At 37.2% G+C, this 14,732-nt stretch overlaps 1 protein-coding gene across 4 annotated transcripts in view; it reads right to left on the bottom strand.

Annotated features, from left to right (window-relative positions):
* FHIP1A (FHF complex subunit HOOK interacting protein 1A) overlaps window positions 1–14,732 on the bottom strand; it is a 258,783-nt gene that overhangs the window by 180,176 nt on the left and 63,875 nt on the right. For 3 of the 4 annotated variants that reach the window (XM_034959259.3, XM_055111917.2, XM_063603589.1), the window contains one exon: window positions 5,804–5,928. The exons of the other annotated variant lie outside the window; for it this stretch is intronic. The gene's annotated coding sequence lies outside the window, so the exon portion shown is untranslated. The remainder of the gene's footprint in view (window positions 1–5,803; window positions 5,929–14,732) is intronic. 4 annotated transcript variants of the gene reach the window in all.

Genomic DNA, 14,732 nt, shown 5'->3' with positions numbered 1-14,732 from the left:
GCTGGAGGTCATTATCCTAAGAGAATTAATGCAGGAACAGAAAACCAAATGCCACATGTTCTCACTTATAAGTGGGAACAATAGACACTGGAGACTATTAGAGCGGAGAGAGAGGGAGGGGGGAAAGAGCTGAAAAATTACCTATTGGGTACTATGCTCACTACCTAGGTGACAGGACCATTTATAGCCCAAACCTCAGCATCACACAATATACCCATATAACAAACCTGCACATATGGATAAAAGAAAAGCATTGCCCACAATGGATGACTGATTGTGGAGGAGCTACACTGGTGAATGCAGAGGAGTGTCATGATCAGAATACACCAGCCATAATATAAATGAATGGAAAGAAAACACCAATTATAGTAGTTGAGAAGACAGATGATGAAGGTCTGGACCAGAACCCTTACAATGGAATGTAGAGAAGCAGAAGTGTAGTTTTAAGAGAGATTTAGTAGGTGAACTCAAGAGTCCCAAGCAGATATGCAGAGGGAAGAAAATGAAGTAAAGGATAATCCTAGATTTCTGGCTTGAGCCACTGAAAAAGAAAGGCAGCAAAGCACAGTAATTAGGACTACATGCTCTAGAACCAGACAGCCTGGCTTGAATTCCATCTCCATTAATTAATACTTTTGTGACCTTGAGATAATTTCTTAAACTCTATGTGGTTCGGTTTCCTTATTTGTACGATGAGAAAAATAATAGAATGTATCTCAAAGGATTTTGTAAGGAATTACATGGAAGATCTTAGAATAGTGCCTGGCACACAGGAAACACCTGATAAATGTTAGCTACATTTGGTTGATGGTTGATGGTGATGCCATTCACCAATACAGGGAATATGAAAGAAGGCACAGATTTCAGGTGTGAAGAACAATGAGTTCAATGCCAGACATGATAACCTGACCTGACTGTGGGACATCCAGGTCTAAAGCTTAGGAGAGAGTTGTGGGAGTTGGATGCTACTTTATAAGGTGGATGCTAAGGTGATGTCTGAGCAAGTTCCTAGCCAACATGAAAAAGCAGGCCCTGAGGGAAGAACATGTGGGTGAGATGTGGAAAGAAGAAAAAGCTTGGAAATTTCCTAAATCCAAGGGATGAACAGAGAAAAAAAGGACTGAAAAGAAGAGGAAGACTCACAAACGATTCTTCTAATAAAGAAGTACCATAAAACTAAAGAAAAAAACAAAAATATGAATGACATTGAGATGAGGAAAATATACCATCATCCATAGGGAACAGGCTTAAAGATAAGAAATACAGGGCAGGGACAAAAAGATACATCTCAATAAAAAGTGACATTCCCTAGAATAGTGTTTTAAGGTTTACTATTTGAAAGAATTACCTAGAAGAACTGCATAATGAAATCTCCAAGTTAAGGGCCAAAGGCTCTTTTCCTTACCAAGAAGGAGAAGCCTCAGAAAAATATTATATAGTAAGCAAGAAAATATACATTTTTTTTTAAATGGAGTTTTGCTCTTGTTGCCTAGGCTGGAGTGCAGTGGCGCAGTCTCGGCTCACTGCAACCTCTACCTCCCAGGTGCAAGTGATTCTCCTGCCTCAGCCTCCCGAGTAGCTTGGGATTACAGGTACCTGACACCACACCCGGCTAATTTTTGTATTTTTAGTAAAGATGGGGTTTCAACATGTTGGTCAGGCTGGTCTCGAACTCCCGACCTCAGGTGATCCACCCGCCTGGACCTCCCAAAGTGCTGGGATTACAGACATGAGCCACCACGCCCGGCAAGAAAATATTTTTCAAGGAAAGAAATCAGAACATAATCTGACTTCAGCAAAAAATAATCCAAACTGCATTTTACAAATAAATTTCTGGCCCCAAGTTTTCAGTTACTAAACCCAAAGAGCCATTTAAAATCACATCAATTTTGGGCTTCAAGAAAGTGAGAGACATCCATTTAAACCAGATCATAGATATGGGAACTACTTCGGAGAGCTCGTTAAAATGCACATAAACTGAGTTATCCAAGACGTATTGAATCAAAATCTCTTGGTATGTGGTCAGGAAAAATTCTCTGCTTCTTGAAATGTCTAAAATAAGCTTAGCAGATGATTCATGTGCACACAGTTTGAGAACCCGTAATGTATCTGCTCAGGAGACCAAGGACAAGAAAAAATAAATGGCTTGCACAATAGCACATATCAGAATCACCTAGAGCAGGGGGTCCCCAACCTCCGAGACCCAGACTGGTACCAGTCTCTGGCCTGTTAGGAACCAAGCCACCAAGCAGGAGGTAAGCAGTGGGTGAGCTTTACTTCCTGAGCTCCACCTCCTGTTAGATCAGCAGTGGCATTAGATTCTCATAGAAGCGCAAACCTTAAAGTGAAGTGCACATGTGAGGGATCTAGGTTGCACACTCCTTATGAGAATCTAACTAACGCCTGATGATCTCAGATGGAACAGTTTCATTCTCAAGCCACGCCATCCCCGTCATCCATGGAAAAATTGTCTTCCACAAAACCAGTCCCTGGTGCCAAAAGGTTGGAGACTGCTGACCTAGAGGGCTTGTTAAATATAAACCTCAGCCAGGCACAGTGGCCCACGCCTGTAATCCCAACACTTTGGGAGGCTAAGGCGGGCAGATTGCTTGAACTCAGGAGTTCAAGAAGGTGGGGCAACATGGTGAAACCCGTCTCTACAAAAAATAAAAAAATTAGCCAGGCATGGTGGCAGGTGCCTGTCATCCCAGCTACTCAGGAAGCTGAGGTGGGAGGATCGTTTGAGCCCGGGAGGTCAAAGCTTCAGTGAGCCAAGAATGTGCCACTGCACTCTAGTCTGGGCAACCAGAGTGAGGATTTGTCTCAAAAAAAAAAAAAAAAAAAAAAAAAAAAAACTCTGAGCTCCACCCTCTGGGCTTCTGATTCAGTCCAAGAATTTACATTTCCAACAAGTTCCCAGGTGAAGTTTGCACTGTTCATCTGGGGACCGCACTTTGAGAACCTCTAGTCTAGACTAGAGTTGTTAGAGACTTTTCTCTGAGTACATCAGTTCAGTGTGGCACTATACACTTAAAGACCAAGACAAGGGTATTTCAGAAATGATGTTAAAAATGAAATGGAAAACATGACCAAACATAAATTATACATATTTATTTTAAGCCATTCTGGTCAATTAGAACAGACAAAAAAAAAAAAAAAAAACTGGAAAAGATCCAAACTATGCTAGAAAGAAATTATAAGGGTCATAGAATATGTGAAGAGACCAAAATGGATGAATTAATTAAAAAGACTAAATTTACAAAAGAAGGCATAGATAGATTATAATTTAAAAATTGATAAAATTATGAAAAGATATGTGCAAAATGAACAAATTTCAGATTTACAGCATTATGTAGGTGGTTTGATTATTTGACCCTAACAAGTCACTTTTTAGGTATATTTTTGTGTTATTTACTAAAACAGTTTTGGGGCTAGATTTTTATTCAAAACCACTTTTGAAAATGGCTTCCCACTGGCTCCCCACACAAAGCCAGGGAAGCCACAGAGAAACATTCCTCACTCACCATCCCAATTCTGCATGACTCAGACATTCCTGGCATTACATTAGAAAGGAGAGCCTTCTAATGCTGCCATAAGTGCTCTTCTTTTCTCATGTAGACGACTTTTAACCCTGAAATAGCATATTCAAATATACAATTATCTCAACAGCTCAGAATATCTGTAATTGCCTCTATCCACCTGCTATTTGTCTCACTGTTCTGAGAACACAACCAAATTTCATAACAGATGAATTCTACTGACAGCCTCTCCTGAGGACTATCATACACATTTTGCATCATACTGTCTTCAAGCTTTCAGAGTCCATCTTCAAACCCATTTTCCACTTGGGTGGTCCTTGTTATGCTACCTTTAGTATCCACCATCATTTCCTCGGAAGAAACCAATACACCCAAGTGTTACATCCTTTCATTATCCAAGTCAGTCCTACAACCACCTAAGCTACTCCCTCTACCTTCTTAGTATCCTTGCCAGGCCTTCCCTTTTACATATATTTGTTTTTGTACTCTTCACACCCCACTCCCAAAGTCTCCTGCACAACTCAAAATAACCTCACGTCTAAGGCAACAATATTTGGTTTCTGACCTTTTCCAAACCAGTATAAATATCATTCTATCACTCATGCTGCTTTCTAGAGCTAAGAGGCAAGAACATGTTCCAAACAACTTCTGCTCTACAGACAGGTGAATGGTTGTAAACGACTATAGATTATCCCCAGGATTCATGAGTGGCTAATTCTTTACCATAAGAATGTTCATTCTGCTAAGGACCTTGAAATTAAAGCTCCCTAAAACATCAGAGGAGCTCTCATTGGTTGGAGTTAACTGGGAAAAGCCCTGTAACAGAGGATACACACACACATTCCAAACTTAAGACCAAAACTCAGAGTTCATCAGAGTCAAATCCCGAACTTAAGAAGTCATTACCCAACAAATGCTAACATAAAACTTAAACACAGGCTCAATGCCTATTAACAATTATTAAATCTTAGTCTAAAATGAGCTCCAAATTTATGCAATACCATGTTGTTCCTGAAATACCTTAATTAGAAACAGAACTTCATAAGAAGTCCTACGTGGACATAAAACTGCTACTTATGATTATCAGCTTTTCTGTTCCTTATCTTAAACTGTCTCTAAAATGATAGACTTGGAAGACTAGGGGGAAGGGAAGGTTAGGGAGAGATTTCTTAAAGGATACAAAATTACAGCTAGATAGTTAACTATAGTCATCCTACCATGGTATAGAACAGAAGAACTTATTTCTCCTATCTAGCTGTAATTTTGGATCCTTTAACAAATCTTTCCCTAAGCCTCCCTTCCCCCTACTCTTCCCAGAAAAGCACACAATCATAAATAGCTGTTTTGTGTCTACACAATAAGTTGCACTAAATTTTTTAATCCACAAACATGCTAGGTAGAGGTCTGATTTTACTGGACCAGGGTGTCAATCTCTGTTGACATTCACTTGCAATATGCAGATTCCCAAGTCCTGCCCCTACCATTCTGATTCTGATTTTGATACACTAGTTTCAGGCCTACTAATATGAAATTTTTAATGTGTTTTTTTAGCAAGCACTCTAGTAACACTTTGGGAAATATTGCAAAACACCCCCCCACCCCCACAAGAAGATCATTTATAGAGGCAAATTATAAAGCATTAGAGGTATATCTAATAAGGAAGTTTCTGATTAACATAGGAACTCTTCTACAATACTAACAGATTGACTTATTGATTTTAATAAGAAAGAATATCAACATTTATAGTCAAATAAATAGTACATGCCTCTGTAAATTATGAAGCCTGAACAATTATTTTAACAATACTACCATTGCTTGAAACTCAGTCACTTCGTAGAATTTATTTTCAATACAGTGTATGAGTCTTCAAATTACAAAAAGAAAAATTGGTTTCCTTATGTTATTGCTCCTTCTTGGTTTTGATCAAAATTAGAGAACCCCAGGTATGATCATCACCCAAGTTCTAAATGAGTTTAGACTATTTCCCAAGTATATCCTTACAAGGTTGATATTTGCCACTAGAGAAAACAGGATGCTTAGAAGAATGCTACCAGAGGGTCAAGATGCAGTTCTTAAGAAAAGATTTTTTAAATGCTTCACATAGAGGATAGAGTACAGCCTCTCCCTAAGACATTTTAAACAAGATAATGTTCACATGGATGTGTAAGTTCAAGTAGACTTGCTTTAAAAAAAAAAAAAAAGTATAACATATTATTGAGCATTACTGAACACATGTCAATAATAATGAGAAAAGAAGACATTACCTGGGGCTGCTGTCTTCAATAACCTACTGCTGGGTTATATTTGCTCATTTCACTCTTCAGAGGAGCGGAAAGATTTCTCTAACATTTGGCTCTGCTGGAAACCCCTAGAAGAAGACTTTAAAAATCTATGAAGAGGAATAAAAATAATAATTAATAAACTGCAAAATCCAATCTGAGTATCTCTATTTTTTCTCCGCTCCCATTTACCACTACATGTTGTACACTGAGTGGGTTCTCCCAGTGTGCATTTGTCTTCACCATAAAAAATAAATAAATAAGCAAAAAGCAAATCTTTATTTAGAAATCTGAATGCTAGCCAAAAATGAGAAACTCCTGCTGGGTAACAGAAAATAGAAAAGGATTCTTCCATCTTATAAGAGATGTCAAACAATTATATGCTTCTTTTAGGAGTGAAAAAAAGTGTGAAAGTAAATCCATATCCATGGGTCAACAGTATCATATTAAGATAATAATGATAGCATAATATAAAATAGCAAAGAAAGGAGCACAAAAAACTTTTTATAAACAATTTCAAAAAATGTACACATTCCCAAATATTTCTGAGTAACTTTGACCTCTCTAGATACTGACAATTCAAAGTTCAGGTTTTCGCCATCCAACGGGCAAAGTCTACTTTGGTCTTAGACACACATCTCCTATCATCAGGCCTAACTGGCAAGATAATTTTCGTAACACAAATGTGTGGCTTAATGCCTACCTTACAACCAGAAAAACATGAGCTTGAAGAGAAGCTGGCAAGGAAATTATCCTACCTGGGAGAAACACAGAGAACAAAACGTAGAGGTGTCCAAGACAGCGGTAAGAACATCTAGAGAGACTAACCCTTAGCAGTTAGCCAGAAGCTAACATAGATACTAAACAAAACCACAAGAAGCCACTATTTGATATCACAATAAGTGGAAGCCAGAGAAAATGTCCAAGAGAGTACATTTTTTAAGGAAATAATAAATACTATACTTAAATTTAAAACATGGAAACAGGCTGCTCTGCCTATGGAGTAGCCATTCTTTTATTCCTTTACTTTCTTAATAAACTTGCCTTCACTTTACTCTATGGATTTGCCCTCAATTTTTTCTTGCGTAGGTGCAAGAAGCCTCTCTTAGGGTTCTAAAAAAATAAAAAATAAACATGGAAACGATTTAAATGCCAATAACTGAGGAAGTCAGTTTGTCACAAACTGTAAATTTGCCACAACCACATAATTTACTTAATCACAATTTTCTTGGCCATTAAAAACTTTTCATTCCATAATATGTATATATAAATATACTTCAAAACATCAAGCTGTACATAATATATACAATTTTATGTCAAATTTTTAAAGTAATTTTTAAATAAAAAAGAAATGTTATGAGTTACAATAAAATGGGAATATGTAGTTTATAATACAAAGTGGAAAGAAAAAGCAGGGTACAATGTTGTAATTACATATGATCACAACTACTTATGCAAAAGAAAAAAATGAGATGCAATTTCTTCTGATACAGTTACAAATAATAGGTAAAATAGTTCCTATCTTTAGATGGGTTGAGGGGAGCAATTCGAGTCAGAGTCCGGTAAAACAAATATGTCTTTTTGAAATCTCTATATAGCCATGATTTCTCAAGCCTCAAAGGGTAAGCCACTTTCACATAATAATTTTTCTGCAATAGTCCAATAAATAAAAGATGGCCCTAGAAGTCTCTACAAAAGGTGTTGTGTATGTGTGTTTAACCTATGTGTGTATGTGTGTCAAAGGCTTAGAATGTACCTTCTCTTATAACAAATATTTCATGAAAAGAAAAAAATGGGGGTGGGGGGACACAGTGTGACCTAAATCTTCAAAACTAGGCACAGGAGTAGCAGTGGCAAGGCATGAGAAGAGTGGAGTATGAAAAGTAAAGGATAACGTTTTGCATGCAAAAAACAAATTCTTCATATTCAGATTTCCTCAATACCCTCAAATCAGCCTTCTTCAGTCTAATCAATTAATCATTTATTAACCACCTGGGAACTACCAGTATCACCTCATAACCAAATCTCTGGCCATTTAATCGCAAGGGGTTTTACAAGTAACAGAATTCTCCTTCTTCCATATCCCACAGGAACAGTTTTATCATCATGTGCTGGAGAGATACAGGCTCTTTTCCCTCCTCTTAAGAATTACAGATTGCTGCTAGATGCTTTTCAGGTGATTTCAAGCCTTTTCTCATCTTGCAATTTGTGAATTATGAAAGGGCATCCCTAATTCATGAGAAATACTTCTCCCATCTCAATGTCCATTATCATATATCCTCCCCTTACACTCTACAATTTTAGGCACTCGCACACATATGCTTTTACTTAGGTAATAAGGCATTGCTGGGTATCAGTTAAGGGCTTTACTAAGAACCACTCTTATATTTTACCATCATGATCCCGCCAGCAGCGACGCTTCATGACTTCAAAGGAAGCCGAGTCCTTTGACAGTAATGCACAGAATGACATCGAAAGCAAGGTTAAATGGAATTCAAGTAAATTGAAAGAACTCTCTTAAAATTCACTGGTTCTTGATAATTCTCTTGGTTGTCATCTCATTTAAAAACAAAATATGTCTCCTGCCAAAAAGGGGGGAAGCTGGCAGTTAACAATTCAGTCACACTCAAATCTCTCCCCAGGCAAATGCTTTCCTTCCAACAAAACATTCTACCTCCACATAATAAAATCAAATTCAGGCTCACAGTCCTTCTGTGTAATAGCTATATCACATCCCTAATTTCAACAAAGGAACAAAATTTAAAGCTCATTTCCAGATGGCATAAATTCAGTGAATTTAGACCTCTACTATGTCAAGTTCAGAAATATGCTAATAGGCAGGGAGTACACAAAAGCACAGCAAAACCACCAAATGAACACTTTGTTGGGGTGGGGAGAGAGAATTAATATCCACATCATGGATTTCTCCATACACCAGAGAAACAAATGTGGGTGGGGTGCACATTTATACAAGAGGTGTGGATTATCCATAGCATTGTATTAATTGATCTGTAATATAATCAAACGCTTTCCTGGAGGATAATTAACCAACCAACCAACGAAGAGAGAAGTTTCAAACAATTCAATAAGTTTTCAAACACATGAAGCTGACTATGAGCTAATTACTGAATAATTTCATTTTCAAAAAGGATTGAACTGGGACAGGTAATACATTATATTCACATGTGGAAACTCCCATAGTAGAACAAAATATTCTACACAGGTCCACAAACTTCACTGATTCCATTAAGCACGTTAATAATAACTTAAAGTCTTAAAATGGATGGACCCATACTTATCACTTCAATGCAATCCCTGAGTTTTACAGAGGATAAAACTGAGGCACAGAGAGGATGAGTGACCTGTTCAAAATTAAGTTGTGCTAAAAGATGAAGACAGAGGTAGAAGCCATGTCTTCTAAGCCCCACAGTAATACTGTCTTCTCCACATTAAGCTCACAATTCCTCAACAGTGTATCCATTAAGTTGATTTTATTCCTCCTCTCAACAGCAAACCTTCTAAAGCTTTAGGAAAAGTTGAACCAAATGAAGCTTCAATCTTCAATTTCTATTCAATCAATCCCTGAGATTTCACATTAATTTCATACAATTCTTTTTTACCCAAGAAACTGAGTGTAATTTGGATGACTTTGGGAGGGTCTCAACTACAAAACAAATTCGTGAATTGGAGCATACCACAAGGGAAGGAAAAGAAAGCAGGCAGAGACCACAAGTATCTTAGAAATACACCAAGAATACTGACTTACTAAAATGAATAATGAAGGTGAATGAAACCAAATTCTAGTATTAAAGTGATGTTTCCCAATGTGACAACTACTCATAAGGTGTTTTTTTTAAGTAGTTATTGTCCAAGGTTCTGTAGTTAAATAAATTTGGGGAAATGCCACATTCTAAATGTTCTTCTTGAATATTCACAAAACACAGTATGTATATTAAGGCTCTAAGAAGGCCTTGTAGAAAAGAAGTCTGCTTAGTTTTGTTTAGCCCAATATTATTTGACATCTTTGGTTTGCACAGCTAGTATTGATAACCTCCAAGAAACATACTTCAGGAAGTATATACAGCATTCTTGGTGAAAAACCCAAGTCTGACACTCAATAAGCAGTATTTATAATGAGATGACCACCCTCTTCCAGACTCAGCTGTTAAAAATCAACCTGTGAGGCAAAGGAATCTTGTTTTTACAACGAAAATCACCACCACCACTAGCATGTAATAAGTGCTAACAGCAAGGCATGTGCTACGTGTAGATTTTTTTTGAAATGAGGCTAGGCATGTCTTCAGCCACCAAGTTAGCTTTCCCAGAAATTGTATTTTTTCACATATAAACAAAACATCTTGTATAAACGTTTTTTACACAAATAAACATATTATACTATTTCATACATTGGCAATGTTTCCAAATTGGTACCTAAAGAGAATTCACTGGTGTGGATTTTTATGATCAGACATTTTCGAGTGTACAGCTGTAACATAATGTATTGATTCAGTATCCCATTATGAACATTAGGTTGTTTCCAACCTTTAGCCATTATAAACACTACTACAATGAATACCTTTGTACATAATTTTCTCATGCATGTAATAAGTATGTACAGTATATGCAGAATACATTCATAGTGCGTATGAATGTTTGTATGTCTAGGACTGTGTTTTTGTATCTAGGATAAATTTCTAAAACTGAAATTCCTAGATAAAGCAATATGAAATTTTCATATTATAGATTTTGCCAATTGCCCACTAAATAGACTAATGTTTTGCACCTATACTCTCTACAGAATAGGTTATAAGACTTTGTAATCTTTGTCCTTCTAACAGAGATAAATGGTACCTCGGTGTAGTTGTAATGTGCCTATCTGTGATAATGGGTGAAGTTAAGCATCTTTCCATATGTTTAAAAGCCACTGTTATTTCCCTTCCTTTAGACTATTTGTAGCCTTAGTCCATTTTTCTTCTGGTTTTTGGACTTTTTCTTATGGATTTTAGGAGCTTTTTATTAAGAAAATTAGTCCCTTCATGATTTGAGAAGCAAATATTTTCCCCAATTTTCTTGTTCCTTGAAGTATGCAGAAGCTACTCAGGTTTTTTAAAAAATGTAATCAAATATATCAATCTCTTCTTTTATGGCTTCTCAGTTTTCTATCTTACTTAGAAGGGCCGTATGTACATACTCCAAGATTATAAAATAACTTTCCCATGTTATTCTACAATCTAGTTTACATTTTAAATTTGTTTATCATAGATTGATTTTTGGCTTAACATTTGAGATACTGCTGCAAATAGTACCTTTTCCGCCAGACAGCTACCTGGTTTTCCCTCAGTTATGGAACTGAGCAACTTTACCCGACTAATTTGAAATACCACCTTTATTGTATGCTAAATATGGTATCTGGCAATACCAATGTTTCAATTATTGTAGACTTACTAAGCTAGATTTTATTCTCTTTTTCAGAATTGTCCTATTTGTGGTTGTTTACTTTTCCAAATGACCATAGAACCAGCTTGTTTAGAGCCCCCAAAAATCCTGTTGTTATTTTTACTGGAATTACATAAAAATACAGATTAATTCACAGAGAATTGGCACCTTCACATCCAAGAATATGATGGGACCTTTCCATTTTTTCGTATCTTTTTTTTTACACTTCAGGAGCCTTTTTAAACGCCTTCACATACAGCATCCATATTATTTTCCTAAGTTTATTCTTAGGTATTTCATCCTTTTTATGCTAATGGCCTTTTTCCCCAATATATCTTCTAACTGGTTATTGTTAGCATATATGGAAGTTATGAATGCTGACACATTACTTGGGTATCCAGGCACATTTATAGATTATCATATTCTTCGTAATTAGCTTTTTATTTTATTCTCTTGGATATTTGAGTCACATATTCCCATTATTTGCAAACAACATTCATTTACCTCCTTTCTGATTTCCTTGATAACTTCATTTTTTTCTCTCATCCAGCAGCACTGGTTTATGATTCCAAATACCATTAACAATTAGTGAAAATAGTAAACATTCTTATTTTGGGTTCTGATGTTAATGGAAATGCTCTCAAATTTCCTATTTAGGCTCAGATGGTTTTAGGTTGAGATGAACACACTTTACTTTGCTAAGGGTATTTTCCTATTATATTTTAAAGGGTTTTTATAAAATCAATAATAGGTCCAGGTACAATGGCTCACAACTGTAATCCCAGCACTTCTGGAGGCTGAGGTGAGAGGATTTCTTAAGGCCAGGAGTTCAAGAGCAGCCTGGGCAACATAGCAAGACTTCATCTCGACAAAAAAAATGAAATAAAAAAATTAGCCAGGCATGGTGGTGCACACCTGTAATCCCAGCTACTCAGGAGGCTGAGGTGGGAGCATTGCTTGAGCCCAGGAGTTTGAGGCCGCAGTGAGCCATGATCTTGCCACTGCGCTCCAGCCTGGGCAAAAAAAAAAAAATCGGCCGAGCACAGTGTCTCACGCCTGTAATCCCAGCACTTTGGGAGGCCAAGGCAGGCGAATCACAAGGTCAAAAGATCGAGACCATCCTGGCCAATATGGTGAAACCCCGTCTCCACTAAAAATACAAAAATTAGCCAGGTGCGATGGTGGGCACCTGTAGTCCCGGCTACTCAGGAGGCTAAGGCAGGAGAATTGCTTGAACACGGGAGGCGGAGGCTGCAGTGAGCCAAGACTATGCCATTGCACTCCAGCCTGGCAATAAAGGGAGACTCTGTCTCAAAAAAAAAAAAAAAATCGATAATAGAGATTGAATTTTATCAAATGCCTTTTCTATAAAAAAAAACCAGATGACTTTTTTCTATTTATATTTAATAAGATGATGAACCCTTCTTGCATTCCCGAAATAAACCTCAACTGTTACAGTGTTTTATTCTTTTAATATGTACGAAGTACATGTTAAGCAAGTTATTTCCTAAGCAGCCCCACAAACTGGGCACTACTACCATCCTGCTCTGCCCCTCCCTCACTCTACTTCAGCCACTTCAGCCACAATGGCCTCTCCTCACTGCCCCTCTGATGCACCAAGCTTGTTCTCACCTCAGGAATGTGCAACACCTGCCAGACTTGCTGTTCCCTGGAGCCTCTATCCCCAGATATCCTCATATATCATCCTCCTCTTCATCTGTGTCTCTGCTTACATATGACCTATTTACAGAAGCCTTTCCTGTCTACCCCCCATGAAATAGAAATCGCATTCCAATCTTGTCTCTACCCCAATGCTGTTTCATTTTGTCTGTAGCAATTGTCATCATCTCATATATATTCACATGTGGAAAATACACAAAATGTTTAACTTCTTTTAATTTACATTCCATTTCCCCATGAATTGAAGCTCCATGACAGCGGAGATTTTTCTCTGCTTTCCCCGTTGCTCACTTCCCAGCACCAAGAGCAGGCCTGGCACATGGGAAGTACTTACTATTTATTGAATGGATGAATGAACAAATGAATGAATGGATACTTATTTTACACATAAGAAAACTGAAGCTTATAGAAATTAAGTAACTAAAATCACACAGAAGCACAGCTGAGACTAAAACCTATGTCTAACTTTCAATTCCTGACCCTTAACCATTAAAACAAATGACAGGTGACTTTAGGCCACTGAAAATGCTCATATAATCTTATGAATTCTAAAGCACAAGTTAATCACACCATTGATTGAAAGTCTGAGGAATACTGTATAGACAGCCCCTGTACAAGGTAAGCAAAAGAATCAGAGGATGGCCTCCAAAGAATTCCTTGGACATTATGGGAATTACATTGTTAGCTTTCCTACTGATACCCATAAGCCTCACAGCAAGCATCATGAAGCTGTGACCTTCATCCGCACATGCCCTTGTATACCCAAAAGATAAAACTGGATGCTTCAGGGCCGAATGGCCAATAAACACGTGTTTATTACTGGCATGGGCAGACACACATACTGAAAGCACCATTTCCCAGGGGACTAGCCATATTATGATCAGTACAGACACTAAAGATTTAGCTTTGAAAAAACTATTTGCTCTTCCAAAGCCGAAGAATCTTCTGTGATTTCAACAGGCAAGTTACAGTCAGGTATTCTTAATGTTCTTTTCCTCCTCTATCACTGGGATACTTTCTTTCCTTCAGACAACCTCAAGCTAAAAACAAAATTTCACAAATCTCCATTTCTGACACTAAACAGTACAGTATCTTTATTTTTTTTATAATTTAATCAAACCCTGTATTTTAGAACTGTGGGGCTGATCCAACATTGCAATGTGTCACATTTAATTCCATCAATGTAAAGCATAATGAGCAAAGATTGAGGTAGTGAGGCATAACTAAATGTTTTGAACCTGTGAATTTCAAAAGCAAGGCCCATTTGTGTTATTTTCTAAATAGTAAATAAAATCATTTTCCAACATTTCACTATCAAATTACAGTAATTTTTCCACCAGTACACACTTGAGGAAAGCCACAAAAAGACTTTTCCAACAGTTCATTCTGTTATTGCTCATAACCTTCTAAATACTTCTCCTCATTGGCTTCTATTCAAAGGTAAATGGAAAGCAGTAAAATTTATGGAAAATATATTCAACTGCTTAAAATACATCAACCAAAAAAAAGATTTTAGAGCTGTATTATGAGTTGTGAAATTGCATTGCCTTCACTTACCTTTCAGTTTCACTGGTAGGTAACAAAACTGACAGACTGGTCAAGTTCCAAAACATCCCCTATATAGAGCCTGACTCTTCCATCTCAAATTCTCACCTTGGTCAAGGCCAGAGTAAACACCTGTCCTTCACATTTTTACACAACATCACTTTGTATGCTACAAATATAAGCTTTCATACCAGGGAGGAAGCAAATTCCAGTACACTGGAAACATTTCTGCTCTCTTAAACCAGTCTGTTGA

Source organism: Pan paniscus, chromosome 3 (assembly GCF_029289425.2).
Source record: "Pan paniscus chromosome 3, NHGRI_mPanPan1-v2.0_pri, whole genome shotgun sequence".
Classification (NCBI taxonomy): Eukaryota; Metazoa; Chordata; class Mammalia; order Primates; family Hominidae; genus Pan; species Pan paniscus.
The sequence above is the reverse complement of the archived record's forward strand: the minus strand, read 5'-3'. Positions and strand labels throughout refer to the sequence as shown.